The sequence below is a fragment of the Callospermophilus lateralis genome, chromosome 6 (assembly GCF_048772815.1).
Source record: "Callospermophilus lateralis isolate mCalLat2 chromosome 6, mCalLat2.hap1, whole genome shotgun sequence".
Classification (NCBI taxonomy): Eukaryota; Metazoa; Chordata; class Mammalia; order Rodentia; family Sciuridae; genus Callospermophilus; species Callospermophilus lateralis.
This window is the reverse complement of record NC_135310.1, coordinates 148,123,884-148,150,554: the sequence shown is the minus strand read 5'-3', so window position 1 is coordinate 148,150,554 and position 26,671 is coordinate 148,123,884. Positions and strand designations below refer to the sequence as shown.

Below are 26,671 nucleotides of genomic sequence, written 5' to 3'. Positions count from 1 at the left end.
GCCGGCGGTGGAGAAACCACTGAGTCTCCATTTTCAGGTGTGGTCAACACATGCTGGACAAGTTTCTAGGAAATCCAAAACAGAAATAAATTTAATGCTTGTTCCCAGAGCTAATCAGAACCTCTGGAAGTGATTCCAATGAGCCAGATCCATAAAAGACTAAGGACAACTTGTAGAAATCAGATGAGAAAGATTTCAGGGAGTCTAGGAAAGCCAAATGGAGACCAGGATGGTACTTTGGGAAGGTGGTCATACTCCAGCAGCTGGTGTTTTGTTTTGAAATTCCAGAAAAACGTCACCTGTGTTCAACAGTGACATCAGCCAACATGGTGATGTGCTTTGGGCATCCTGCAGAATGTCTAGTTTATTCAGAATACAGTGGACAGGTGTATGCAATCAGGATTGACTCCCTGGAGTCGACCTAGGTGAGAAGTGATATTCTATTCAGAAACTGCTTTACTGGTTTGTCCTAACTGTTGTCATAAGAGACAGTTGCAAACTGGTTCTTTTTTAAGTAAATGATGGGCCTTTTACTAGATGGAATTTTATGTAGCCAATGAAAATGTCTATTAAGATTCAAACCTAACAAAAATATGTTTACATTTTGAAGTCAGAAGGAACAAAACTAGTTTCCCTATTGCGTGTACAGTAGGATCAATTTAAACAAATTTGAGAGAAGACATGTACTAAAGTGCTAACTAATTATCACTGAGTAATAGGGATTTCCATTTATTTAAAATGAAATAAAGGGGGAAAGGAAGGGCAGCAGAATAAAATAGACATTATTATTGCTGTGTGTATATACGTGACTGCATGACCAATGTGATTCTGCAACGTGTACACTCAGAAAAATGAGAAATTATACCCCAACTGATTCTAATGTATGATATGTCAAGATCATTGTACTGTCATGTGTAACTAATTAAAACAAATAAAACAAATAAAAAAATGAAATAAAATAAAAAAAAAAAAAGAGACAGTTGCAGGAATTCCATGTGATTCCTACCCAAAAACCTATGGAAGAACCAGAAGGGGAATGTGCTCCTGAAATCAGAACAAGAGCCTTACATCAATAGAACATGAACAGGGCGAATCAAGAGTCTAAGGGTCCATCGAATGACAGGAATAGTCTTGTCAAGCACGGCATAAACGGTTAGAGTCCAAAGACTCCTCTGTTCTCTTCAGCGGCTTCTGCATTATGGACTTCCTTAAAACTGAAAGTTCCCAAGTCCCAAGTCCAGGTTGTCTTATCCCTAGATAGTGTTTCAATAGCCACTATCCATGGGATCCATTTCTCTAACTCTCCTTTCTCTACATCTAGAATACTAACGGAACATCTTCCAAGGCCAATACCGGGAGGTATAAATTCTCCTGCAGGTGACTTTTGCACTGGAAAGGTGCATTGTCAGCTCAAGAATTTTCCATCAAAATTTTCTAAGACTTAGGCCAAATATCCCTCCAAGCCTGAATTCAAGTCCATACACAGCCTGGTTCTGCCACCCATATACCCAGCTCTGGAAATGGGGTTCCCCAAATAGTGAACAAGTCACCTGGAAGGACTAAAGGCATTGTAAGTCAGTCAGCTGATACTGGCTTATGTCTCAAGTTTACAGACGCTTCTAGAAGGTGCCCTGGAATAATATGTGAATTAAAAAAATAGGATTGCTGCTTGAGAGTTAAATAAGATCAAGACGTAGAATGCTTCTAAAAATACTTATTTTTACGTCCTCCAGAGACTTACATTTGCTGACAAGGACTTCAAAGCTGCTGCCTGATTGCTTTTCTCCCAGCTGCCTGGGAGAGGCCTTAGGATGGCGAGACCACCTAATCCAAGGGCAGGTGTGTTTGCCCGAGTATAAACACCAGGGCTGATGGAGGGAATGAGGGGGCTGTTCTGCCCTCTCCACTTGACTTCCCATACCCTCATACTGAATCAGATCAAAAAGAGGCCTTCGTACAAACATGCTTTGTAAACAACACAGTGTCAATCAAGTGTAATATTATCATAAGGCACCTGAGGTTTCAAATATTATAATTTTTTACATCCTTAATATTAAACTAATATTTTGAGGGCCAAACAGGACATTGAGAATGATGGAAAATGAATCTAAATATCTACTATATTATACACCACCTACCCTTGCGCCTGGGATCTTTGCCACAAATTGATAATAAACGCAGTTATCACCATAGTTAGTGGCAAACTGGTGCTTCTCAAAATCCTAGAAGCCTCGCTTTCTCCTCCCGTACTACAGTATTCTCTTTTCCTATAACGTCATCTTTCAAGTTGTATACATTTCCTAAGCTATATACAATAAATCAAAGTATAGCTCCTAAGGCATTATGAAAAGACATTTAGGAACTACCTCCCTGTAGCCAAGCAAGTGGTAGCTTCTTATACGTGCAGTCTTCTGACCTTGTCAAAGATTCAGACTAAGAATTCAGTTCATCCATCCCCCATAAGCACAAGAGCCTTTGTATGATAAAATCAGATGGTATGTCACAAGCCACTTCCAGGCTAAATTTTCCTGAAAAGACCCATTTGCAGGAAGCACTGCCAGAGAGAAGTGACTGTGGCCCAAATAAAATAATTGACATTGAGGAATACCGATTTCAAAACGTATTGTTGGAGTCAGCAGCTAGAAGCCCGGAGATTTTCTTATGAGGTCTGTTTGTAATCATAAGACAGACAGGTACTTCCAGAGGGTGCAGATTTTCTTTGGCATGGTGCTGTAAAAACTATTGGGCTGAGAGCAAAATCTCTACTCAAACTAAAGCAATAACCTCTCCTTTCTATGGGTGCTTTGCTCCTGATTAATACTGAAAGATGGTCCTAAAAGTGAAAGAGGATATTAGCCATGGGTAGCACTACCCATACACATCTCAGCCTCTAGTTATTCAATTCAAAAATATCTCCAATCTCCATAGGCTGGAAGTGAGCCTCAGTGTTGGGCATTTGCCTATCAGGTTCGTGGCCCTGAGTTCAATTGTAAGCACAGAAAAAAAGAAAAAAAAAATCTACCAGACATTGCCAAAGGTCCTCAGGGAAGAAGGGGGCACAAAATCATCCCAGGTGGAGAAGCAGTGTTTAAACCATTATTTAATAAACACAGCTCTTCTCGACCAAGGATGCCTCTTTCTCACCTCCTCATGCCCAAGCCCTCCAAAAGAATTGCCTCTTGTTCTGTCAGGGTGACCAGCTTTAAATGGACTTTCCACCAATATCACTGGTCCTAAGGACAATATATTAGTTGATTCAATTGTTATTCCAGGATAGAGTTCTTAGAGAACAGTTATTTCCATCCACAAATCCTGGAAAACTAGAATTGAAAATGCAAAGCATAGATTTGTTAGAATAAAATAAAACTGGAAAACAATATAGAAAATGTCAAGTAAGAAGGTCAAAGAAGAAAAGGATATTTCAAACCACTCAATGATTATTTCACCAGGTAGAAATAACCATTACTGAAATTTGATAAGCATTTTTCCAGACATTTCTCTGTGTCCACATCCAAGTGTAAAGTCTGGTAGAAGTTCTACAGAGAAAAGAGAAAGATAGATTATTGCATAAATCCATATGGACATTTACCATGAGATTATACTCATGCAATTCCAAGCAAAAATTACCATATTTGATTTAATTTCCTATAAATTAACAAATGAGAAATGGCTGGGCCAGGTGGTGCCTGCCTGTAGTCCCAGCTACTCAGGAGGCGGAGGGAGGAGGATGAATCAACCCCAAAGTTTGAGGCCACCTGGGAAACAGTGAGACCCTATTTTAAAAAGAGAGAGAGAGAACCTAACAACTGAATAAACTGATGGATTTCAGATGGTTTTTTTTTTCCCTGCTAGGGATATAACTTCTTAAAAGATCCCCTAAATTAAGGAAATGCTTATGCAAAAATTAAGCTGAAATTGGCATTAGTTTTAAACTGCCCCTTTCCATGTTAGATGGCATCTATTGACTCCTTGATGGGAAAGACGAAGAAGTTAGGTAGCTCCCTCCCTCTTTTCCTTCCATTGCTAATGATTAGTTACATAGTGATACCCAGGCTCCTCATCCCGATAAGCTCATCATCGATGAAAACCACCCTAAGTTGAAAGTGCATTTCATGCACCTCATCTGTCAATCATCCTAGATTAGCAGCACCCTGCGTTTTAGAGTGTTGGTTGTGTCCCCTCATGACGTGGGGGCTGACAGGGAGCTGCAAGTTGCTGTCATCACCAGGTATCACCAGAGAGAATCCGACTGCATGTAGGATCACTAGGACATGCTCTGGGACAGCATCTGGACCAGGAGTCATCATCACCAAGGGGGAAGCCAAGTGTAATCCATCTTGACCACGGTGTGCAAGGATATAGGCTGGCTCTAAAATCAGGGTTGAGGACGTTGAGAAATGTTTAAGGTGGAGGTTTGCAGGAGGAGTCATTGTAAATTGAGTTCCAAAGCATTAATTCAAATCTGGGTGAGGACTAAGAATGAACTTCCTTTTTTTGAAAGCGACAGGGTTCTATCTACCAAAAGAGGTTATGAACTTTCTCTGTGTAAATGTCCCAGACAAAAATGGCACCTATCCATGTGTGACCTTAGCACTCTTCCAGTCCAACCAAACCATGACCTCATGATGTCAAAGGCCAGGAATGTAATTGGGGAGGTGAAAATAACAGCTTGCTTTCACTTTCCAAGCACCAGCCAGCCAGCCCAAGATGGCTCTGCAGTTCAAGGGGACCATCCCTGTGCCAGACAGATTAAACACTCGGGGAATTCGATCCCCACGCTCCGGGGAGGGATTTTTCCACTACTCTCTAATCCAATGAAGCCTGGGTTGGCAAAGACAGTTGAACTGAGAGAGTGACTAAGTATGCAGAGTCCTTGGAGGTTAGAATACAGTCTGTCTACTCCGAGAAGGCATTTTGCCCTCCGTCTGTCTGGATTTCTAATATCTGCTGCAGACTATTAATCATGCAGACCAGACTCTTGAACCTCTTTGAATAATTTTACATTTAATCAAAATCCTCCCCTTTCCAAAAAAATAAAAGCTTCAAAAATCCTGCCTGGTTATCTGATTTAAATAATTTTTAACGTTTAAGCAATGGTTTACCTGGAATATATAGCCTACATTGAACATGCATTTAAAAGCTTTGAAATGAACTCAGACAAAAAAAAAAAAAAAAAAAAAACCAAAGCTGCAATTACTACCATATCATGAAATCAGAATTAAAAATTAGCCAAGGACTTATTTGTTCATTTCCTTTAGAGTCCCTGTTAAAACACGGGTCACCCATGTTTTCACCATCAGGAATACTAATGGGAAAAAAATGGAATAATTCATCTTTTAGAAGACAGTTTCCACCAAATTTTATGGAGTGAGAATTTGGCCTAGCGTTTACAATTGAATGTTCGATTTTGCTTTTGAAACATCATCTGGTCTTATTTGTGAGTGTCACATAGAACAGATGTCACGATTTACGAAACCTCGCCTATCTCGCTTCTCCTCTTTGCTCATCCACCTACCTACTTTCCACGGACAGTATTTTCTACGCTTTAACAGATTTTATTCTTTCAACGAATCTATACCGTGTTTAACACAGAGTTTTCTATTTTTGGTTCTGGGACGTGTGGATGGAAATGCTTTTCTCCAAGAACCCCTTCCTGCGACGACCACCCGAGCCAAGTTGGAACCGTGGATCCACGCTGCTATCCAGATTCGGGAATGGTCCGAGTTCCCCATTCCAACCGCATATAAATTCCTAAACTTGCTTCAAGCAGAGAATGTGGGAAGGGAAGAAAGAAAAGCCTGTGTTTTCCTTCTTCTACACTCAGAGGGCAGGGAGGGAATGGAGACCCAGAGCTTGGATCGCAGGAGCCGTAAGGGAGGGGGAGAGCAAATATTTAGCTAGGCCAGTAGAAGGTTGCCACATTCTGTCACCGACAAGCCTGCCAACATTCTCAAGGTGTGGAAAAAGTAAAGCCTTAAAGCAGAGCTTCTCGGTGGTGCTGTCTTTTCAGGGGTTTCTTACTAATTTCCTCCTGCACTTCCCCGGTGATCTGACAGCTGGAATGTGTGCATCATCAACTCCTAGAAAAGAGAACCCAGAACAGAGGGTCTCATTACACCGCAGACCCTTGCAAATCTTGTCTGGACACAGGTTCAGCACAAGAGGAATATTCCAGAACACTGAGGGCTTTTTCTTTAAAAGAAATGCTCTAAATTCAGAGTCGAGGACACTGAGAAATGTTGAAGGTGGAGGTTTGCAGGAGGAGCCATTGTAAATTGAGTTCCAGATTTGACAACCTCAGCATAAGACAAAAATCTAACATGTGGCAACAGTTACGATTACCAAGGATTGTGGGCTGCTCGGAGAGCTTGGCCCCTGGGCCAGTGTGATCTTTCACTGCACAGACTTGACTGGTTTGGAGATTTGAGTGGAGCAGGAACAAAGAGAAGCAGAGACAATGAGGTCCAAGTTATCAATGGCAACAGTGTATCCTGCATTTTCCACGACCCAAGTCTGGTGGTTCTCATCAAGGCCATCATACTCACCAGGTTGCGTGCCTCCATTTTTAATTAGGAAAATTAAACTTATAAACTAGGTTTAGTTTGAAAAAAAAAAACAAGGTGCCACTTTATTGCCCCTGGAGAGCAATAATTATGTGAAGCTTATCTTTGTACTTCTAATGCCTTATATGACATATTGCAAGTAAAAGGGTTCAACCTATGTCTGTGCATATGTGCTAATGAAAATCAAGAGAAATTTGGGAAGATAACAATTATTTTAAGTCGTATTGTTTTATTGGTATTGCTCATTTTTACCATAACCAAAGGATGCAGACGTGGGTTTTAGTCTTGGCTCTGCAAAGTACCACTGAGAAAGTTAATAAGCCTTAGGAGGCTGAATAACTCAATTTGGCTACCTATAAAATGGGGAAAAGAATTTCTCTTTCTTAGCTTGGGTTACAGAGTTTTTCTGTGAACCAACCAAGACACTGAATGTGCAAATGCTGGGTAAACTGAAAAAATGCACACAGATGGAAACTTCTATCGCGATGATCATTATTACAAATCATCACCGCTCGAGCGTTCTGGGAGTCCAGCCATCCCCAGTCCTGCCAAAAAGAAAACTGCTAAGAAGCCACCACAAATGGCACGCCACATCTGAGCTTACTTTTCAAAATGGTTTAGTTTTTAGAGTAATTAAAAAATAATTCATAACATTGCATGCTTTGGCCCCACAGTGAGCTAACAAAGGCGTGATCACATTTGGGAAACTACAGGGGCGCCAACCCCAGGAAGAATTCTTTTGTAACACACACATCACACACACACACACATACACACACACAATACCGCACAACATTTCAGCATTGAGAATGTCTGACCACAGGTAAAAAACCCACTCCCAGAAAAAAGGAAGAAATAATTTGTGTTCTGTGGCTAATGAACTGTTTATGTCCTCTTCCTTTTCCAGTCTGTCCCCATCCCCAGATTCCAAGAGTCCTCAAGTTATTTAGGACCCACCATAAACCTCTACCCCTCCTGTTGACCTGAAGCCCAGGCCCATTCACTCGATGCCCAGAACTGGGGTGGCAGTGAGTGGGGTGAGTCACCATTATCGCCTTTATCCTCGTCTTTCTGATCCTCATTCTTCAGTGAACACTTACTGTGTAGCTGTCTGTGTCACATCCATGCCTCTCTTGATCTTCACAACTCGGTTTGAAATGAATATTACAGTTGGGTAAATTGAGACTCAGAACGATTGGGTCATTTTCCCAAAGCAGAGTCTGGATAGGAAACCAAATGGCGAAATCCACTTGATTCTGAACACCTGTATTTCAACCACCTCACTCTATGGCCTCCTCAATTTCTTCTATCCTAGGAAATTATTTTCCTGCTGGGTAGAGATCTGCAAGAAGGAAGCGGCACTCTGGGAGCTGCTCAATGGGCATCCTCTGTTAACTAGGCTAGTCCGCTAATATGCATTTTTTTAAAACCCATTTCCAAACATGGCCAACAATACCACACCTGGCGGATATGATGGTTATTTCTATAATATAAGTGACTAATATTGACTTAATTTGCTTTTCTAAGATTATCTGCTTTTTAAAAAGAAAGTTGCATGCTATAAGCCAAGTGACCGTATTCCTAATGCTATGATTTCTGACTGAGGCTAGCAGATAGGGAAGAGCTCTGTCTCCGTGGTGTGATGGGGGAGGGGACAGTCACTGCACGATTAACACTTTATCATTTAGGTGATCATCTAATCATTTAGGCATCATTCTCAATGACCTTACTCTATATTTAAAAATGACCTATTAATATTAGCATCTGATAACTCTATCTTAAAATAATATCTACCTCTGTGATTAGGAGAATCAAAAATTTTGTTGATTATTTCTGAAGACCTGACTTATTTTTGAAGGGTGAAAGAATGTTTCAGATCATGTGCATCTGCATATTATTTGTGTTTATTGGAGATCTTTGCTTTTGCTTTTGCTTTGAACCGAGACATTACAAATCAAATCCCATTGTGTAAGCACACGATTTTACGAATAAAAATATATGCCTGGAACTCTTAAGATGAAGTTGTTAATAAAATCACACACCATGGTATTCCTTTGTGGCACTGGTGTTGGGGACAGAACTAAAACTCCTCCCCCAAGTCCTCTCCGTCACATCCTGCTCCTACAGGGTCCGTCCTCCTATTTCAAGAAGCCTGTGGGATGCTTAAGTAACAGGAATCTGAAATGATCTGCTTTTCTAAAAACTTGGGGTTCACTATTTCCACTCCTCTTCCACGTGGGCCTTTGGTCTTCCCACAGAGGCAAACTGGGGCGTGTTCCTGGATGACCAGGTGGCAGGCGGAGCACCTGCCAAGCTACCTTTACTTGAGAAAGAGAGATGAGACACGGGAAGGAGCCCTGCCGCTTGCGGAGGGTCCGGGTTTGCAAGGCCCCTCAGCCTACCCCCAGCCACTCACTGGGTGGGGAAAGGAAAGACACCTTTTTACCTGATCAGCATAGAGGCCTTGTCTGGTTCCCTCTGACCTTGAAACTGGGTCCTGCTCCTTAGCAGGAACTGCCCAGAACTTGCCCCCTCAATACTGCCCAAGGTGTCTTTATTGGATCCCTAAGGAGAAGCCAGTGGCCCATTGTGCCCACGAGGAGGAGCAAGGTGTGAGCATTTCCTGGTCTCACCAAGCAGCTCCCCGAGTTCCTCTTCTGCCAGAAGCACCATCTGCAACTCCAGAGGCCTATGGAGCAATAAATGACCTTTCCCCCAGCCAAGGGCAAGCACTGCCTTGCTCCAGACACAATCAGCTCTGAAAGTTTGTGGCGGCTGTGTCCTCCAACCTGATGGACGTAACCCTCTGGGGAGTTTAATGACCTTTCATGACTCACTTCACACCTTGATCAGAGTCACCAGCGTGGACTGGTCACCAACATGGACTCACGACTTACACGGCTTCAAATGGTTCAGAACCCGTGACCTTTCATCCAGAAGATCTCGAGAGGCAACCAGATTTCAAAACAGCAAACTCCAAACTCAAATGTTAAAAAGAAAAGAAAAGAAAAAGCACCCACAAAACCACTTCCCTTCAAATTCTTGATACCAAACATGTGAGAGCATTCAGAGAGGCCCCACGCTAAGCCCCGTTCCCAGAAGAACATTCACACCTTCTACAGAGGAGCCAGCCAGCCAAGGTGCTGGGTTTTTACCACCATTTCCAAGAAATATGCTGATATTTCAATTCATCAGCAAATAGCAAGGGTGACCTGGCAAAGTCCTGAGCCTCCTTGGCCGGCACCTGCCACCCTCAGAGGGTCCTGCAGCTTAATGCTTTGAGTGCCACAGAAATAGAGCAAGGCCAGGCAATCGGCTCTGAGTCTGCGTGGGCTGCTGGGGGAGATGGAGTGCGCCTGTTTTCAAGGTGGACCTTGGTCATGAGATGGACGTCATGACCCTAGGTACATGGCTGACGGCACATAGGGAGTGGAGTCACTACATCGTGTACAACCAGAGAAATGAACAGTTGTGGTACAATTGTGTACGATGGATCCGTACGCCTTCTGCCGTCACGTATATCTAGCTAAAATTAATTAATTAATTGAAAATAAATAAGATAAAATTTAAAAAGTCAATAGAGAAAAAGAAAGTTCATTTCAAAGGATCTGGGCCTCTAGGTGATGACAGAAGCCTCCATGCTCCCTCTGTTGGGAGTTTGGCCTGAGAAGCACCCTTCTGTTGAATCGGAATTCATCTTTGTAGATCTCTTAATGGCTCCAGGTTGATCTCAGGAACATGAGGAGACAAGAATGAGTTAGAACGAAAGGAAGAAGGAAGGGGCACTGGTTAGAGTGGGAACATTGACAGAAAGAAGCAAAATTCAGAAAAAACGGTCCACTGGAGGGGCTGTGGAGACAGGCCTCGCTAGGGTTCCTGAGCCCCAGGGCTAATTCCAGAGTCACCTCCCAGCACGGTGGGTCCTGAGGAGGTACCCTGTTCTCCCCCTCCCTTGGTTTTCCCATCAGATAAAGAGGAAGGTAGGCGACACCCAGACATTCCCAGCCAGGAGCAGTTTTGTCCCCAGGCATAGTTGCCAATGTCTAGAGACATGCTGGGTTATCAGAACTGACCAAGATGAGGAGTCACGGGCATCTAGTGTATAGAGGCCAGAGATGCCGCCAAACTCCCTAGAATACACAGGCTACACCCCATTCCCCGCCAACACACAACAAGGAATTACCTGGCTCAGAATCTCAGTAGCACCAAAGTTGAGTAATGCTGGGCTAAGCCATTTGAAGGGTCTATTAATATCTAATAAGATTAAGGTATTCAGAGCCCCCCAAAAGTATATCCACCTGAAGCCAAGAGTCCAATGGCTATGCTCTGCATTTTTTCTGAGCCAACGTAGGCCATTTTGCTTATAAACTTTGCCATATTTCCCGGAATTCATGAGCACTTGGCCAACATACCCAGAGATTGACCAATGCTGCTCCGGGGGAGGTTGGGCCTGCGGTACAGCTGGGAGGTGCAGGAGGGTGACCCACTCAGCAAAGTCGCCACATGCATGGGGACTTCTCTGAGTTTGCACAAGGGATCGAAAATGTCCCCGAACAGACTCATATTTGTTGATGCTGAAAATCTACTGCAAAGGCTCTACTGAACCCAGAGTGTGTAATAAGTACCGAACACAGGAACTCAGCAGGAAGAGTGCTCTGGGAGAATTTCCACCTATGCTTAGTCACTGCCTGGTGAACAGAACCAAGGCGGGCAGAGGAGCCCTGGGGGTTGGAGCCTCCCAGGGTGAGCTGTTCTGCCCACCTGCTGTAGGTACAGCTGACGGCAGGGGAACCAAGGGAGAGGCCAACAGGTAGACTCCAGTCTGAGCAGTGGGGCTCTTCCTCAGGTACTGGCATAGGAGAGAAGGTTCTGAAGGGCCAATTCTGAGGCCTGAGATAGCCCCTCAGGACCCACGGTGGTCAGTTCTGACGCCACATGCCCCATACCCTCACACAAACACACAATGAATTACGGTGCTCTTCTTGCTTTGCTGAACCAATTCCCAGGTTCTCTGTGGGCAGGCTGATTGGAGGTCTCGGGTTGCCGCTCCCAGGTACCTCTGCAAATGCAGCACAAAATACTATATTATAGGGGAGATGGAGAACATAGGTTCCCCTCAATTTCTGCCCAAATTACTACAGTGGCCTCCTAAGAGGTCTCATCACTGCTGTTTGGTCCCCTTTCAATCTCCCACCACTGCAACCAAAGTGATTCTTCCACAGTCAAAGCTGATTTTCTTACTCTTCTGCTACGGAATGCATGGAATGGCTGGCTCCATATGGTGCTCTGAAGATTAAGATAAGTTTCTTAATCAATCTCAAAAGACCTTGGGTGGCTCTAACAGCAACCTGCATACTATCCCACCACCCTCCCTGTGCTCTAAGCACGCTGGCTTTCCTTCAGTTTGCTGGATGCGCCCTGCTCCTTTCTGCCACAGGGCCTTTGCACATGCTCTTCCATCTGCCTTATATTCTCCTCCTTGCAAGCCTGCATCACCCCTTGTCACCTGATTAATATTCTTCCTCCTTCAGAGTTTGACTCAGTCATTGTATCCCTCGAGAAGGATTTGCCCAGTCCTCCTCACTAGGTCATTCCTCAATACTGCTCTTTGTGGCCCCATAGTTGACCTTCCTAGCTCTTTCCCCAACTGAAGCTTTGCATTAATTTGTGAGTGGAAGTTTAAGAAATATCTACTGAATAAACAAATAAATGAATCACCCCTCCTGGGGAGGAATCGCGGCTCTCTCTGACCACACATCCCTGTTTCTGTCTCTTAGGAGGTTTCATCCTCTTAGTGTGGAAATGGTTCACGTGCATCTCTGTCCACGAGACTCTTCCTTCCCCCTCTAGCACTTCTCTCCCTGTCCTCCAGGACTTTCTTCTGTGTGTGGGGAGCGGGGAGGTACCAGGGATGGAGCCCAAGGGCACTCTCCTGAGAGCCGCATCCCCACCCCTTTTTTAGTTTTTATCCTGAGACAGGGTCTTGCTAAGTTGCTTAGGCCCTGGCTACGATTCTGAGGCTGGCCTCCGATTTGTGATCCTCCTGCCTCAGCCTCCCAATGCACTGGGATTACGGGTGTGTGCCACCACATCCGGCCCTCCATGAACTCTTCTCTCACCTCCCACTCCTCCCGGGATGGAGTGGCCCCTCTCTGTGATCCTGTAGCCTTTTATATAAATCTTTTCACACTTGGCCTTGAGTTGGCATCAGGTACAGACATTGTCAGGTCTGCCCTTTGGGACGCTCAACTACTCAACCAGGGATCCTGGTTTACAAAGCAGCACGTGCTGAGTGAATATTCGTTCAACTGAAATGCCACCGTGAAAGCTCAGGTGATCGCAATGTCCTCAGGTGGCAGTTCTAACACCGAGACCAGTGACGTGCCACCAACCCAGGCTTCTGAGAGAGGATGCAGAGTGCAGATGGGAAAGGCGTTCTCTCAAGGGAGAGAGAACCCAGAAAGGTGGTGGGCCTTTAGCAGTAGGTCACTGCCATCTTGGGGTCCCGTGGGATTTCTCCTCTTGTTCCAGGGAGCTGTCGTGGTGGTAGCTGTTTCTCCACACAGAAGGTGGTCAGATTGAGCAAATAAAAATATGAGATTCCCAGTTAAATCCAAATTTCAGATAAACAACAAGTAATCCTTTGAATCAATAGGTCCCCAAAATTTTGTAGTGGTTATACTGGAATTGAAAACACCATTCGTGGTTAGGTGCAGTGGCCCAGGCCTATAATCCCAGCAACTTGGGAGGCTGAGGCAGGAGGATTGCAAGTTCAAGGCCAGCCTCAGCAACTTAGCAAGGCCCTAAGCAATTTAGCAAGACTCTGTCTCAATATTTTAAAAAGAAAAATTAGATAGGGATGGGGATGTTGCTCAGTGGTTCAGCACCCCTGTGTTCAATCTTCAGTGCCCTCTGCAAAAAAATCATCCATGATTTAGCTGAAAGTTGAACATAATATACATATGATCTGACCACCTTAATTATTTGCCTTTAATATGTGCTGAAACAGGCCAAATTAACTGATATTTCTAAATGACAATCATCAAGAATATAAATATCAGTAAAAGCTTACCAATGTATGGCAATTCTTCCTCAATATTTACTTGTTTGCCTACTGCCCATAATATCACTGCCTGAATCATTGTTGTCTTAAAGGGCAGGTGCTGGACATTTTTTATCCTTGTTCTAGACTCTTTGGAACATTGTCACCTCACATGCTTTTAGAGCACAAACGTATTATTGCATGTTCTGACCAGGAAGAAAGAACGGCCTTTGGTAATGGCTGTTTGAACATCCCATAGAAGACTTGAACAGCAGCAACAGGCTATAAAACAGAAAAGCAGAAAGCACTTTTGAATATTTCAAATCTATTAACAGGAAGGTTCAGGTACAGGGAAAGAAAAGTACAAATTCTCCCGCAATTTCCCCGGAGACTTTTCCAGCAAGGGGGAATTAAAGTGCAGAATGAGATGTTCACAGAGTTTTTTTCTTCTTCTTCTTGTTTCCTGAGAAAATAGAACTGAAGGCCAGAAATTGGTTTGCTCTCTTTGCCGTTTACAAATTTTCCTATTAAGATAATGATGCTCTGCTTGTGCAGAAGGCTCAGCAGTGACTAAATACTGTGACGTGGCACTCTGCTTCCCAGCAGCTCTCTCGGATCTCTACAGGGATCCTCTGACCACGGAAGGGGCATTTCCAGAAGGCAGGGGGAAAGAGGTCAACTGGTCGACCATCATGTCCAGGATCTTTAATGCCCATTTGCGAGGAATCATCTCTTGAGGGTATCTGTGAATGGGGTGGGAGGGCGGTGAGTAGTGTTATTTATTTCACTTCCCTTAAAGGAAGGGTGGAGCCTACTCAGGCCCCAGAGAATTCAAAGGACGTAGACTTGGGAGAGACACTCAAAATAAGCACAGCTCATAAGTGAGTAATCCAGTAGGGAGCCGGTTCGGATATTTCCACAGGAAACTGCTGTTCCTCTGCGTGATGGACACCCCCGCAGCCCTTTTGGGGTGTTGTGTTGGTGTGTAGTCTCCGCTGCCAGTGGGACTGGGAAGCCGGTGACACGCTCAGGCTGGTGGAAAAGGAGAAACCAGTGGCCTCTCTGCACAGGTCTCCCCGGGGCGTGAGTCCTGGGACCGATCTGAAACCACCGAGGGACCCAGGGTGGAAGATAGGAGCGACAATCCGCACCGTTGGAGAATAGCAGGGCCTCGGATCCTGGGGTGCGGCAGGGGCATGATCTGCTTCTGCATTTTGGTGTGAAGGGCCCCAGGGGTGGGGGGAGAACTTCACCCCCTCCCTGCTCCACACTAACGCTCACACTGAGGTGTGAATCAGTGTGGCATCGGCACGGAGCCACCCGAGGACAACCAGAGCTCACTAGGAGCACCAGGACCGGGGTCAGCCATAGCCTCAGGTCATCTCTCCTGTTCTTTGCCTTGTATCCCCCAATTAGCACTGTCCCTAAATCTTTGAAGTGACTGATCACCCATCCCTGAGCAGCTCCTTGGGCCTAGTGATCAGAAGGGAACAGGATTCCCCCAGGGGGACACCTGGGGTGGGGTCGGACCTGGCTCCGTTGTCTTGACACATCACTTCGGTTTTTCAACCACCAAACTAGCTGTGTCAGCTTCTCGTCACTGTGACCAAAATACTAGACAAGAACAAGAGAGGAGGAAAAGTGCTTCAGGGGTTCCGTCCACGGTGGGCTGACTCCACTGCTCTGGGCCCAAGTGAGACAGAACACCATGGCAGAGGGTGTGGTAGAGGGAAGCTGCTCAGCTCCGGGGAGCCAGGAAGCAGACAGAGGGAGGGAGGAGCCTGGGGGACAAGATATCACCACGCCCCAGGGCATGCCCCCAGTGACCTACTTCCCCTAGCCGTGCCCCACCTTTCAAAGTATTAATCCATCAAATGGATTGATCTACCGATTAGGTTAGAGCTCTCGTGATCCAATCATTTCCCCTCTGAACATTTTTGCATTAACACAGGAGATTTCAGGTGAGATACTCAGACCACAATCCTGGAGGTCTACCCCGGTCTGCCAACCATGAGAAATAAAGATGCCTCAGGACATAGCATTTGCATAAGGAAAGTTGACATTTTCCTCTGCAGTATGGATCTGAGCTCCTTACTTAACTACTTTGGGTTCCAATACCCAAAACTGTCTAAAGCTAAACCTTCTGGACTGTCCCCAACATAAGTAGCCAATGAGAGGAGAGCAAGAGACACAGGAAGGTGATTTAAACAGAAACACCTTCACGGGTCCCTAAAACCATTATCTTTCCTGAAGTGTTAGCACGGAGCTGACTATATCAGTTACGTTTGAGCTAACTTCTCCATGTTGAGAGAATTAGGATCAAAAGAATATAATAAGAGCCAACCAGTTTTTATACAACTTTATTTTTTTAGGATTGGATCTACTCTTTCCATTTTAAGTTATATATATATTTTTAAATCCAAATTAAACAGCCACTTATACCTTGCCCTGTCCTCTCTGTAAGTCCCCTCATAGCAGGAAAACTCTGCAAGACACGTTGAGTGGGAAATCCAGGCACAGAACCTGGAGAGATCAACCTGCACACTGGTCCAAAGTGCATGGCTGACGGCAAGTAAGAAATTGCAGGTGTGTGGTTTTATTCCCTACTCTAATAAGAAGGACCATTTTTTGTGCTGTTAGCCAGGGGGTTCCACTTGGGGTCTTGTTAAATTGATTGGCAAATGAGAATTTGGAAACATCCTAGAATGGTAAGGTTTACTGGGATTCAGTGGGGATGTGGGCAGAGGCACCTACTCTGGAATCCCAGAGCAGTCTGGGAACAGTTCTAGAACATTCACTGGAACAGTGTGAATGAACCATTTCGGAACAGTCACTGTTAAACTCAAAACTAGTGGCTGGACCCAGCTAACAACAGTTCTGTCCAGGGGACTGGTGAGGAACCATGCCCTCTGGGTAAGTGTCACCAGAGAGCAGCATGCCAGGAGAGGGGCACCAACAAACTCTCTGGCCACAGAGGCCTTCTTGGGTAGATTCAGAGTGTGATTGTGGGCATCTAGCAGCCTCTCTGCTTCTGTGAGTCTTAAGGGCACTCAGGATGTTTTCCTTAGCGTTGACGATGCTGGGGAAAAGAGGAGACCTTGGAAGCCACCCTGAGAGAGAAGCTAATGGAGGGTGACGTGTGGGGACTGCAGCAAAGCCACCTTACAACAGTCTCGTTTTCATGGTGTGTCGAATTAGATCTAGGCTTCAGCTGCTGTGCGTGTTGTGAGGCCTTCACTCTCAGCCAGGGCCAACGTCTCACAAAGCTTTACAACCCAATGTGACCTCCAGGGACCTGGGTGGATATTGACTCTGCCTTTGGCCACACCCATCCATTTTCACATCTGTTCACACAGAGTGTTAAAAAAAAAAAAAAAAAAAAAACAAACAAACAACTAGGGTCACTTCAGTTTACCAACGTGTACTTGAGCAGGACAGAGGTCCTAGGACTCGGCAGCACTCCAGGCCAACAGGGCTCAGAGTGTCTGCTCTCACAACGTGGCAAGCCACTTTTATAACCAGGAAGGGGACATACAGAGATGACCCAACTGGTGCGACTTGTTGGAGCAGAATTCGGCAGCCTTGGACTTCTAATAAACAAGAAGAAAACGAACTTGTATCTTATTTACGTCCATTCCTGTAGAGTCTCTCTGTCACTCCCAGCCCAAGCCAAACTTTCAGGACTCAATATATTGTTCCTTTCTGTTCCAGCTGTCAGGATGAGGGCCACCCCACGCCATGGAGGGCCATCTGTTTGACTCAAAGTTCACACACCCAAATGTAAACCTCGTCCAAAACATCACAGAAATATCCAGAACAATGCAGGAGCATGTATCAGGCCACCGTGGCCCGGTCACATTGACACATCAGTTAAGCGTCCCAGGATGAGAGCTAGGGAGTCCCTGGCCTGTGGGTGGGTGGCTGGCTGTGGAAGGGTCCCCAACTGGTGGCCTGACCCAGAAGAATTGAGGGGAGAGCGGATCCCTGAGAGCATCACGAGGTTCAGGTCAGGGGAGGAGCGGCAGGGACAGCCAGAAGAGACGGAGAAGACAGCTGACCAGTCCTCAGAGACCAGCACACTGTGGGCAGCCAGGTCACCCCAGGACCCGGTGGGGCCTCAGGCTCCCAGTGAATGAGTTACCAGAACCTGGGGACATCAGAGTAGAGCTGGCGTTCAGAGAGGCTCACCATACAGCAGGAAGGCCACTCTCCCGCCCCTGGACAAGGCTGCACTCAGAGACCAGGCAGGCCAAAGCTCTTTCCGTTTCCACAATGAGGAACAGATCGTAGTTTTTTTTCCCTTTCGCGTAGTTTTGCTTTCTATATTTTGATGTTGGCTATTTTATCGACAAGATTATGTGATTCTTATTTTCATTCTTTGGGTATGAATAATATAAATCCTGATTTCACTTTTGTTTTGATTGTCCGGAAACATTTTATGCATACTTCCACATTCGATTTTAGTGGGTCATTTTGTTTCACGTGGACGTCTCACCAATGACATATCATTAGATGGGTATGTAATTATGTATATGAGACTTAATCTGAGAATCTCTATTTTTTTTTGGTACATTATAGTTATGCAAAATAGTTGGGTTCGTTGTGGCATAATAATGCATGCATGGAATTTAATTGATTTCATTTCAGTCCCTAGTGAAATCTCTATTTTTATTAAAGATTTTTACCACCACCACCACCACCACCACCCCTCTCCAAAAAAATAAATAAATAAATAAAGGACCGCAGAGACCAGGAACCTGAGGGCATAGCAGAATGGTCAAGTTCCTTTCCGGTCCTTGACCATGGGATTCGAAGCCAGATGGACCTTGGTTCATCCTAGCTGTGTGATCCTAGGAAAGACAGTCACCTCTCTGGGCTTCAGGCTCCTTGTTTATGAGGTAGGGTGATGATTAGTTGCTATGGAGATCAGATAATTCACTTACCCCATGTGGCTGGCCATGATCTTTCCATGGAACACACAGGAATAATCTCATTGTCTGCTGGACTGTTTTTCTCCTCTCTCTCTAAAACCCTCTAAAGCATCATTCAACGCCCCCCCCACACCCCAAATTTTGTTTTCCTTTTTTGTATTTTGTTGCCGTGTTAAGACTTCTATCACTTCAGGGTCTCTCAAAAGTGTTGAATGTCTCCCTGTGTTCCTGCCACTGGAGTAACCCTTCTAAACACATTCAAAAATGTTAATAACCAGTGTTGCAGCTGCGCTTCAAAATTGGGTTGAAAATTAAAATATTATAAATTGATGCTGTTGGAAATGAGTGAATTGCCAGAGGCTTAGCAGGCCAGGACAAAGGGGGACCCTGGTGGGCATGGGGTGTCTTTTGGGGGTGAGGAAAATATCCTGGCATTAAATAGTGATGATATTGGTACAACTCTGTGAATGTACTAAAAATCACTAAGGAGTACAATTAAACTTGGCGAATTTCATGTGTGTCAATTACATCCCAATAAAATCAAATTGCTGTTGCTTATTTCTAAAGTCAACTGTTATACAAAAATGAGACACTTCCTGCACACAAGATATTGTTGGTGTTCACGGTGGTACTCAATGGCCATGCCCCAGAGTTGCAGTAGGTGGAATTGGCTATGACTTCCCATCATGCAGGAAGAGGATGCCTCAGCAGAGGCTGGGGTGATTTTGAAGGAGATGAAACTTGAGCTGAGGCTCCAGCGAGGAATGGATGGACTAGAGAAGGGGTTAGAAATAGCTATCCCAAAGAATCCAGAAGGTTGATTCAAATGTATGATATGTCAAGATCATTGTACTGTCATGTGTAACTAATTAAAATAAACAAACAAAGAATCCAGAAGGAGGGAGAGATCATGGCATTCTCTTTACTTTCTTGCCATTGTTTTAAATTTTTCATTTATTATACAGTGCTCCCAAGAGGAGACGTGAGGACTGGTTGTCTTGGTTGGCTTTCTGAGGTTAAAACAGGATACCTGAGACTGAGTGATTATAAGGAAAAGAGGTTTGCTTTGGCTCTTGGTTCTGGAAGTCCAGGGTTGGGTGGATACACCTGCTCGGCCTCTCCTGCATCCTATCCTGGAAAAAAAGCAGAATGGAAAGTGGGCGCAGGTGAAAGAGAAAGTGGTAGCTCGCTCATTCCCTGCAGAGAAAACATCTACCATTCACGAGGGCAGAGCCTTCAGGGTCCCAAGTGCCTCCTGCAAGCCCACCACCTCCCAAGCCCTTAGCCCTGGGAATCAAACCTCAGCATGAGTCGTGTTGGGGACCAACCATCTTTCAACCCCAGCACTGCTCTCTGGGACAGAGGAGTTGGGAGAACCCATCTTGGCTGGGCGGCAAAGAGCCACCTTAGACAGTAGCAGGGACCCTGGACCACCCTGGATTCATTCCTCATTCATTCTGGTGCATTTGCACACCTGAATCCTGGGCCCACGCTCGGCAAACACAGCCGGCGAGAAAGCAAGCACTTGACTGACTGGGCCTTTGCAGACTCTCACGTTGGAGAAATGAGCTTGCTTCATTTTCAAGAAACAAAAGGCCACGAGGCGGAGGGGACATTTCCTAGGCAGCCATCTTGCTTGGTGGGGGTGTGAAGTGAGAAACCTCATGACTCACAAGGCTGGGGAAGCCAGCACAGAATGAGTGCAGGCTCCGGCTTTAAAGGCCAGTTTGACAGTTCAAGGCAGGCTTTGTTAGCCAAGCCACGGCACGTCCGGGAACCCTCACAAATGTTGACACGAGCTCTCGGCTCTGCAAAATGTCATGGGATAGAGGACAAACCGCCGAGCCGGGTCAGCTGGCAGAGCTCAGGAAGGTAGTGCATCCTGGGCCCTGGGGTGGATCTACTGAGGCCTCTCAGCAGAATCAGGATCCCCGTGGGGTGAGACCTCAGGGTTGGGAGACAGCAAAGCAGCTGCCCCCCTCCTTCTGAGGCAGATTGTGCCACCAACTTGTCCGGGGGCCTGTGCCCACCCTCTGGGCTTCCGACACACATGGTCCTTATGTCAATATCGGGGTCCGTTCCATCTTACTGGAATATTTTGTAGGCATCCTCCTTGGTGTGATGGAAATATGGGCCTACACCATCCTCGAAGCCTTTGATATCAACAGGGTTCTTTGGTTAGCAGCGAAGCACAGTCTGACTTCTATTTAAATATCTACTCCTGCTCCCCACCTTGCAAAAAAAAGAAAAAAAAAATACAGTCTGCCCTGAAAAGAAATGGTTTGGCATAGTGAACATTTAAACATCTATTTTCCAGATGGATCTCTTTGTTAAATTAAAAAAAAAAAAAAAAAAAAAAAAGGCTAAACCATGTGGAATGCTCCTAAGTGAATATTATTGTTTACTAGACTTCTTATTCCATCTTATGCACTTGACAATAAAATATCAGCAAGCTCATAAAGAAGGATTTTTTTTAGGTTCATAATCTTTCTAACCATAACAAAAAGGCGGTAAATATATCGTACAAGAGCGCGATGGAAAAATGTGCGAAAGTATTTCCATAAATCAAATGTAGCACTTTGGCGTCGGCCCGAAAGCATTAAATTTAGTAAATTAGAACCAGATGATTTTAAAATAGAAACTTACATAACTTGACGGTGTGACACCCTCCTCCCCACGCCACCCCCCACACATACACAAGTTTATCTTCATGAAGTTGCTTTGGCTGCTACTGGAATAGGTATTTAAGAAGTAAGGGCAGAGCTGGGGATCATTCATCTCTGTAGCTCTCACGGTGCCTTAGTGTTACCTTGGGCGATTAGTATTGGTGGATGAGGGGAACGAAGTCTTAGCAACGACTAAGCCCACACTAATTGGGAAGGAAATGTAACATAAACATCTTCAGGATCCACAGGTAGACAAGACACTACCACCCCCCACCTAATAGAAACAGCATGTCCCGCTTTCCCTTCCAAGGTTCAAGTTGTGCATATAAGGGGATGAATTCGAAATAAAAGGTGAGATTTGCTTCTCACTGGAGTCACCATGCTCCAAACTACCATCAGCTTGGAATCTTCCTTGGCACACAATATCACTGTGTAGTTGACCCTTAAGTCAAGCTGGGAGGTCGGCACTACACACTGACTGAGCACCTGTGATCTTTAAGATCCTATATGAGGATCCACAGGGAGGACAAACACACAAGGTATGCACTTCTCCTTCTAGGAGAACACTTCCTGGTAGCAGGTTAGCTGGACACGTAGTCCTAAGGCAAAGACACCTGACTTCAAGGAGGTGAGGCAGCAAAGTATGTTTATTGCCCCGGCTGGATCCAGAGGCAGAGCTCCAGGACCAGGATTCTCTCCCTCCCTCTACTTTAAATGTCTCTTTTTGTGTTTGGACTCCTTCTTTCTTGGTATAGATGCTCTCTGCAAAGAGGAAAAGACATTCATTGCTGATCATGTTCATAGTCCAAGATCCAAAGATGAACAGGGTCTCTCATTCCCGGGCTTCATATAAAAATCTAAAAAAAAAAAAAAATCTCATATGGACTCTCTCTCTGAGTTGCATGCCAAGTTCTTAGATCAATCACTGTGGACGGAGGGGGATGCATTTTATGACCCACCAGGCCTGAGTGGCCCTTGGGACTCAGTGGATGAATGGAATGCAAAGGATTGGTGCCATAAATATCAAGGGTATGGAATTGACATGGCTTGGCAGCTGGGTGGATATGGGAAGTAGGTGGGAGAAAGATCAGACTGAGGCTTTAATTCTAGGTACCCCAACAATGGTAGTGTCAAAAACAGAAACAGAATGGTTTGAAGTGGACACTGTTCATGGAGCCTCTGTGAGACTTCTCCATAGAAACAGAACCAGCAGGGTGTGTTGTGTGTGTGTGTGTGTGTGTGTGTGTGTTAGTAAGCTTTTCATTACTATAAGAAAGTACCCGGGATAATGAACTTAAATATAGGAAAGGTTTATCTTGGTTCACAGTTGGGGAGGTTTCAGTCTAGAGTGGGTTGGCCCCAATTGCTTTTGGAACCATGGTGAGGACATACATCATGGAAAGAGCATATGACAGTGGAAGCTGCTCACCTCCTGGTGGACACCCAAAAGACAGAGAAGAGACCAGTGTCTCATAATCCCTTTCCAGTGACCTAGCTTCCTCCCACCAGGCTCCACCTCCTGTCAATAGCTCCACGGGCAGGGGCCAAGACTTCAACACATGGGCCTTTGGGGGACACTTATCCAAACCTTAGCAGTGTGTGTGTGTGTGTGTGTGTGTGTGTGTGTGTGTGCATGAATGTATGGAGAAAGAGATTTGTTTCCAGGACTTGGGTCACAAATTCAAACTCTGCCGAGGAGGCACACAGACTGTAGCCTCGGGCAAGAGCTAACTCAGCAGCTCAAATTGGAAGACAATGCAGAGCAGAATTCCTTCTTTCTGGGGATCTCAGTCTCTTTTCTCTTGAAGGTCTTCGAGTGTTTGGACAAGGCCCACCCACATGGGGAAAAAAGCCATTGGCTTTCCTCTGTCAACTGATGTAAATGTTAATGTCATCTGAAAAACATCTTCGCTATATCCCGGCACCACAGCCTAGCCAAGGAGACTGGAAAACTGGCGGGAGAAGGGGACTGGAGGAGCCACTGCCGTGGAAACTGAAGGAGGGGCCCATTTCAAGACAGAGAGGGGGTTGGGGATGTCCAGAGCCAAGGGGCACATCTAAAATGTGACATGCAGACCCATACCAGGCCACACACTGGACAGACCACAGTGAAGCAAGCGTAGGGGAGTCATTTTCTATCTGTTGAACTCATTCACCACCATCACCACCACCACCATCATCATCATCATCATCATCGCCACCAAAGCGTGTAATTTCTAAGTCTTCCTCGCTTCATTTTTCCAGCAGCGTAGACACCAGCCCTGCCCTGCGGCTGTGGATGTAGGGTTGCAGAGGCAGAGGCTCCGGATGGAGAGGAGGCCAGCATGTGGGATCACTCCCTCTCCAGCCTCAGCCAGTGAGAAAGAGAGAGACCTCGGTCAGCACCGGGGGAAGGAGAGATGGCAAAGGAGAGACCCCGGAGAGAACAGGGTTCACTCGCCCATAACTATGCAATGTGAAAATCTAGAGAATTTACGTAACTCACTTGGCAGCAAGACTTGATGCATTGGCCCAAAGTGACATGCCTTTGTCGTCTGTCCCCACTTCGTAAGACTCCGTGCTCTTGACTGCGGGGTCATGGATGACTCTGCTGCAGAATGCAGACCCAGATCCCAGGGGAGTGGTTTGCGACACATGGCATATCCTCCAAATCTCTTCCATGGTCTGAAATATTCTGAATATCTCCTTTCATCTGGTCCCCAGGGATTTGACCAAGGAGCTAAAAATCTGTAGTGAGGTCAAGAAAGACTTGAACTTACTTGTTCAGGGTGTGAAAGATAAGAGGTAGAGGAGAAAGGGGTGATTAGAGACTTGAGAGGGAAGAAGAAAAACAGACCTCCTGGGTCAGGAAGAGGGACTGCTTTTCCCATGACCAGAACTATACGGGGGGTGGCATTTGAACGTGCTGTCAGGCCTCTGGATTTGGTGGACACCCTCATCCTTGGACTGAATCCAATGCCTATTGGAAACACTTGGATGGGGAAATTGCCTCTGCACGATACACGTGCAGACTTTATTCTTGTTACTCAATGAGCAGTACGGTTAACAGCTATGCACACAGCATTTCTGTTGTGCAGGTATTACAAGACGATTTAAAGTTCATGGGAGGATCTGCCTCGCTTCTGCACAGATACCATTTCATAGAAGGCTCTTGAGCATCCACGTGAGGTCCTGGAACCCTCCCCGGTGAACGCAGAGGAACAACTTCAGAGAGTGATGTGGTGTGACAGCCAACCCGAAAGCTGTGTCCTCCGTGTTCCAGGATCGGGAGGGACACGGTGCTGCTTCTTGCTGTTACTCTCTGCCCTTTCTAAGACCAGAAGCTCAAGCCTAGCACATGAGTCACCAGAACCACAGGCACTGAGCTTCAGAAAACCCTTGCAACACGCCCTCGTTGACATCTTCAAGTCTGAAATCACAGGGTGTCAAGACTTCGCAAATTAAGGGAAGGTATACTTAACATCTGTGAACCTCAGCGGTAGAGGGAGCAAGAACATACATCCTGGAAACTCTCATTAGCCAGGGCCCCTTCAGCTTTTTGTAAGAAGAAGAGAAACGCCCTTCATTTCTCAGCATCAGTGGGCAGAAAGGAATGTAGCAACCACACTCCACCCAACGGGCTTAGAGTGGACCCTGGTGCTTCTACCACCCCCACCCAGTCCCAAGCCCACACTGGAAAGCTGTTCTTTCAGCAGACCAAGTAAAAGATTGCTGATAGCTGGAGTGCTTGGTTTGCTTTCTAAATAAACCAAACTCTTCCAAAGTTTGTCGGGAACCATGCAGCGTGTGCTGGGTCCCCACATCCCATCCCTCTCCTCCTACCCACCTCCAGCTTGGCTTGGATTCCTTCTTCTCACTCATCAGCACCAGCTGGTGGTGGCCTGGGTGGTCAGACAGGCCCTGGCCAGGCCTGCAGGATGTTTGCAGCCCAGAAGGGGACAGCAGGCAGGCTTTCTTTGAGGACTGGATCAGCTGGCACAAGAGGGGAAAATTTACGTCCAACCCCTAAAGGAATGGTCGGCCCAGTTTCTCAAGAAACGTGGCCATTTGGTGGTCTATGTCCCCATTCGATCTTAACTCAGCCCCCGGAGTTACCCTGGACGTTGGATGTGGAAGATGACTTTCAGGCGTCAGTGATGGCAAAGCTCAGGAGCAGATCAGACGCAGAACCTCCAATGTCCCCGGGAGTTGGGGAATGCAGTTCATAGCCTCTTGTGCTTAGCTGCACAGGAACAATGGCGAGAGAGGGGGGTGGGGAGGTGGGACGTCTCCTCATGGCAACGGATGCCATGCCATGTCCGATGACGGCATTGGGCCTTGTCCTATTATGTCATTTCACTATAGAGTGGCAATGCATGTGCAAGGACATCAGGAAGACTTCTCAAAAGTAAGAATGTATAAAGGAAGAATTTGCAAAGCTAAGTGTATATGAAGGGTTAGCAAGAAGCAGACACCGGGGCCTTGGACCCTTCTCCTCTGGTGGGTTTTCTGCCCACTATGATTGTGCTGGGCAGAGCCCATGAGAAGAGATCATCCCCCGTGCAGTCGTGGGATTCCTGTGTCTTTGGTCTTGGCAGATCACCTTGACCCTTTGTAAAAATCCACAGTCTAAAGCTTCTCTCAATAGAAGCGGTTTCCATGACAGCTTCATGTAACAAGTTGTTTATTTGGACAAACTAAAGCATGCAATAACAGAACTCCTCCCAGCAAGAGAAGACAGAGCACCTCCGCCGGCAGCAGGCACGATTTTACCATTAAAATCCCCTCGTTCCACGTAACCCTGTGCCTTTGCCCGGCTGGATACCCTTAAGCAGCAGAAATGCGAACCTTTGCACATTTATGGAAATGAACAAACCTAAATCTTTACTATGTGTTTCTAATTTTCCTTATAATTTCACCCAAAAATGAATTCTCCCTAATCTTTAAAAAAAAAAAAAAAATGCTAAATGCTAAAAGGGAGCCTCCCATCGCTTGTCCTCTTTCACTAGACTTGAGTGAATTTATTTGCCATGTAATTTCATCTGTCAACAGATTTTAGTTCTGGGGGTAGTAAGTGAGTATGCCCGAGTTAAAATCACAGTAAGCGAAAGTTCACGGTTACAAAAGGCAGGTGCAGGTATCGCCCATCATCACCCCATGTCCAGCGGGCTACCTAGGTCCCTGGAAGCCTGGTGGTGACAGGGGACTTCTGCATTCTTCCCTGGTTTATCAGGTCCCTAGTGGGGCCCAAGACACTGCATTTCAGCACTCCACCCTCGGGTGAATAAAAAGCACCTTAAAGAGTCCGCCCGGAAGACAGAGCAGCCAGAACCGGGGCAGGTGGTGGGGTGGATTTTTTCAAGGACTGTACAATGTCACACACGTAAGCTTGTCTGAGGGTTGCAGGGCAGTGGGACCTCATCTTCACAGGGTGGCACCCACTGTGTCAGACAGTAGTGCAGAGCTCTGGAGAAGCCATTTTCACTCTCT

General features: G+C 45.8%; 2 protein-coding genes across 2 annotated transcripts in view; one reads left to right on the top strand and one right to left on the bottom strand.

The window, feature by feature from the left end:
• Nedd9 (neural precursor cell expressed, developmentally down-regulated 9) overlaps positions 1-26,671 on the top strand; it is a 173,089-nt gene that overhangs the window by 94,154 nt on the left and 52,264 nt on the right. The gene's annotated exons all lie outside the window — the stretch shown is intronic.
• Positions 19,533-26,671, bottom strand: part of Smim13 (small integral membrane protein 13) — a 120,588-nt gene continuing 113,449 nt past the window's right edge. The window contains exons 2-3 of the transcript XR_013091682.1: positions 20,626-20,768; positions 19,533-19,669 (exon numbers count right to left, since the gene is read on the bottom strand). The gene's annotated coding sequence lies outside the window, so the exon portion shown is untranslated. The remainder of the gene's footprint in view (positions 19,670-20,625; positions 20,769-26,671) is intronic.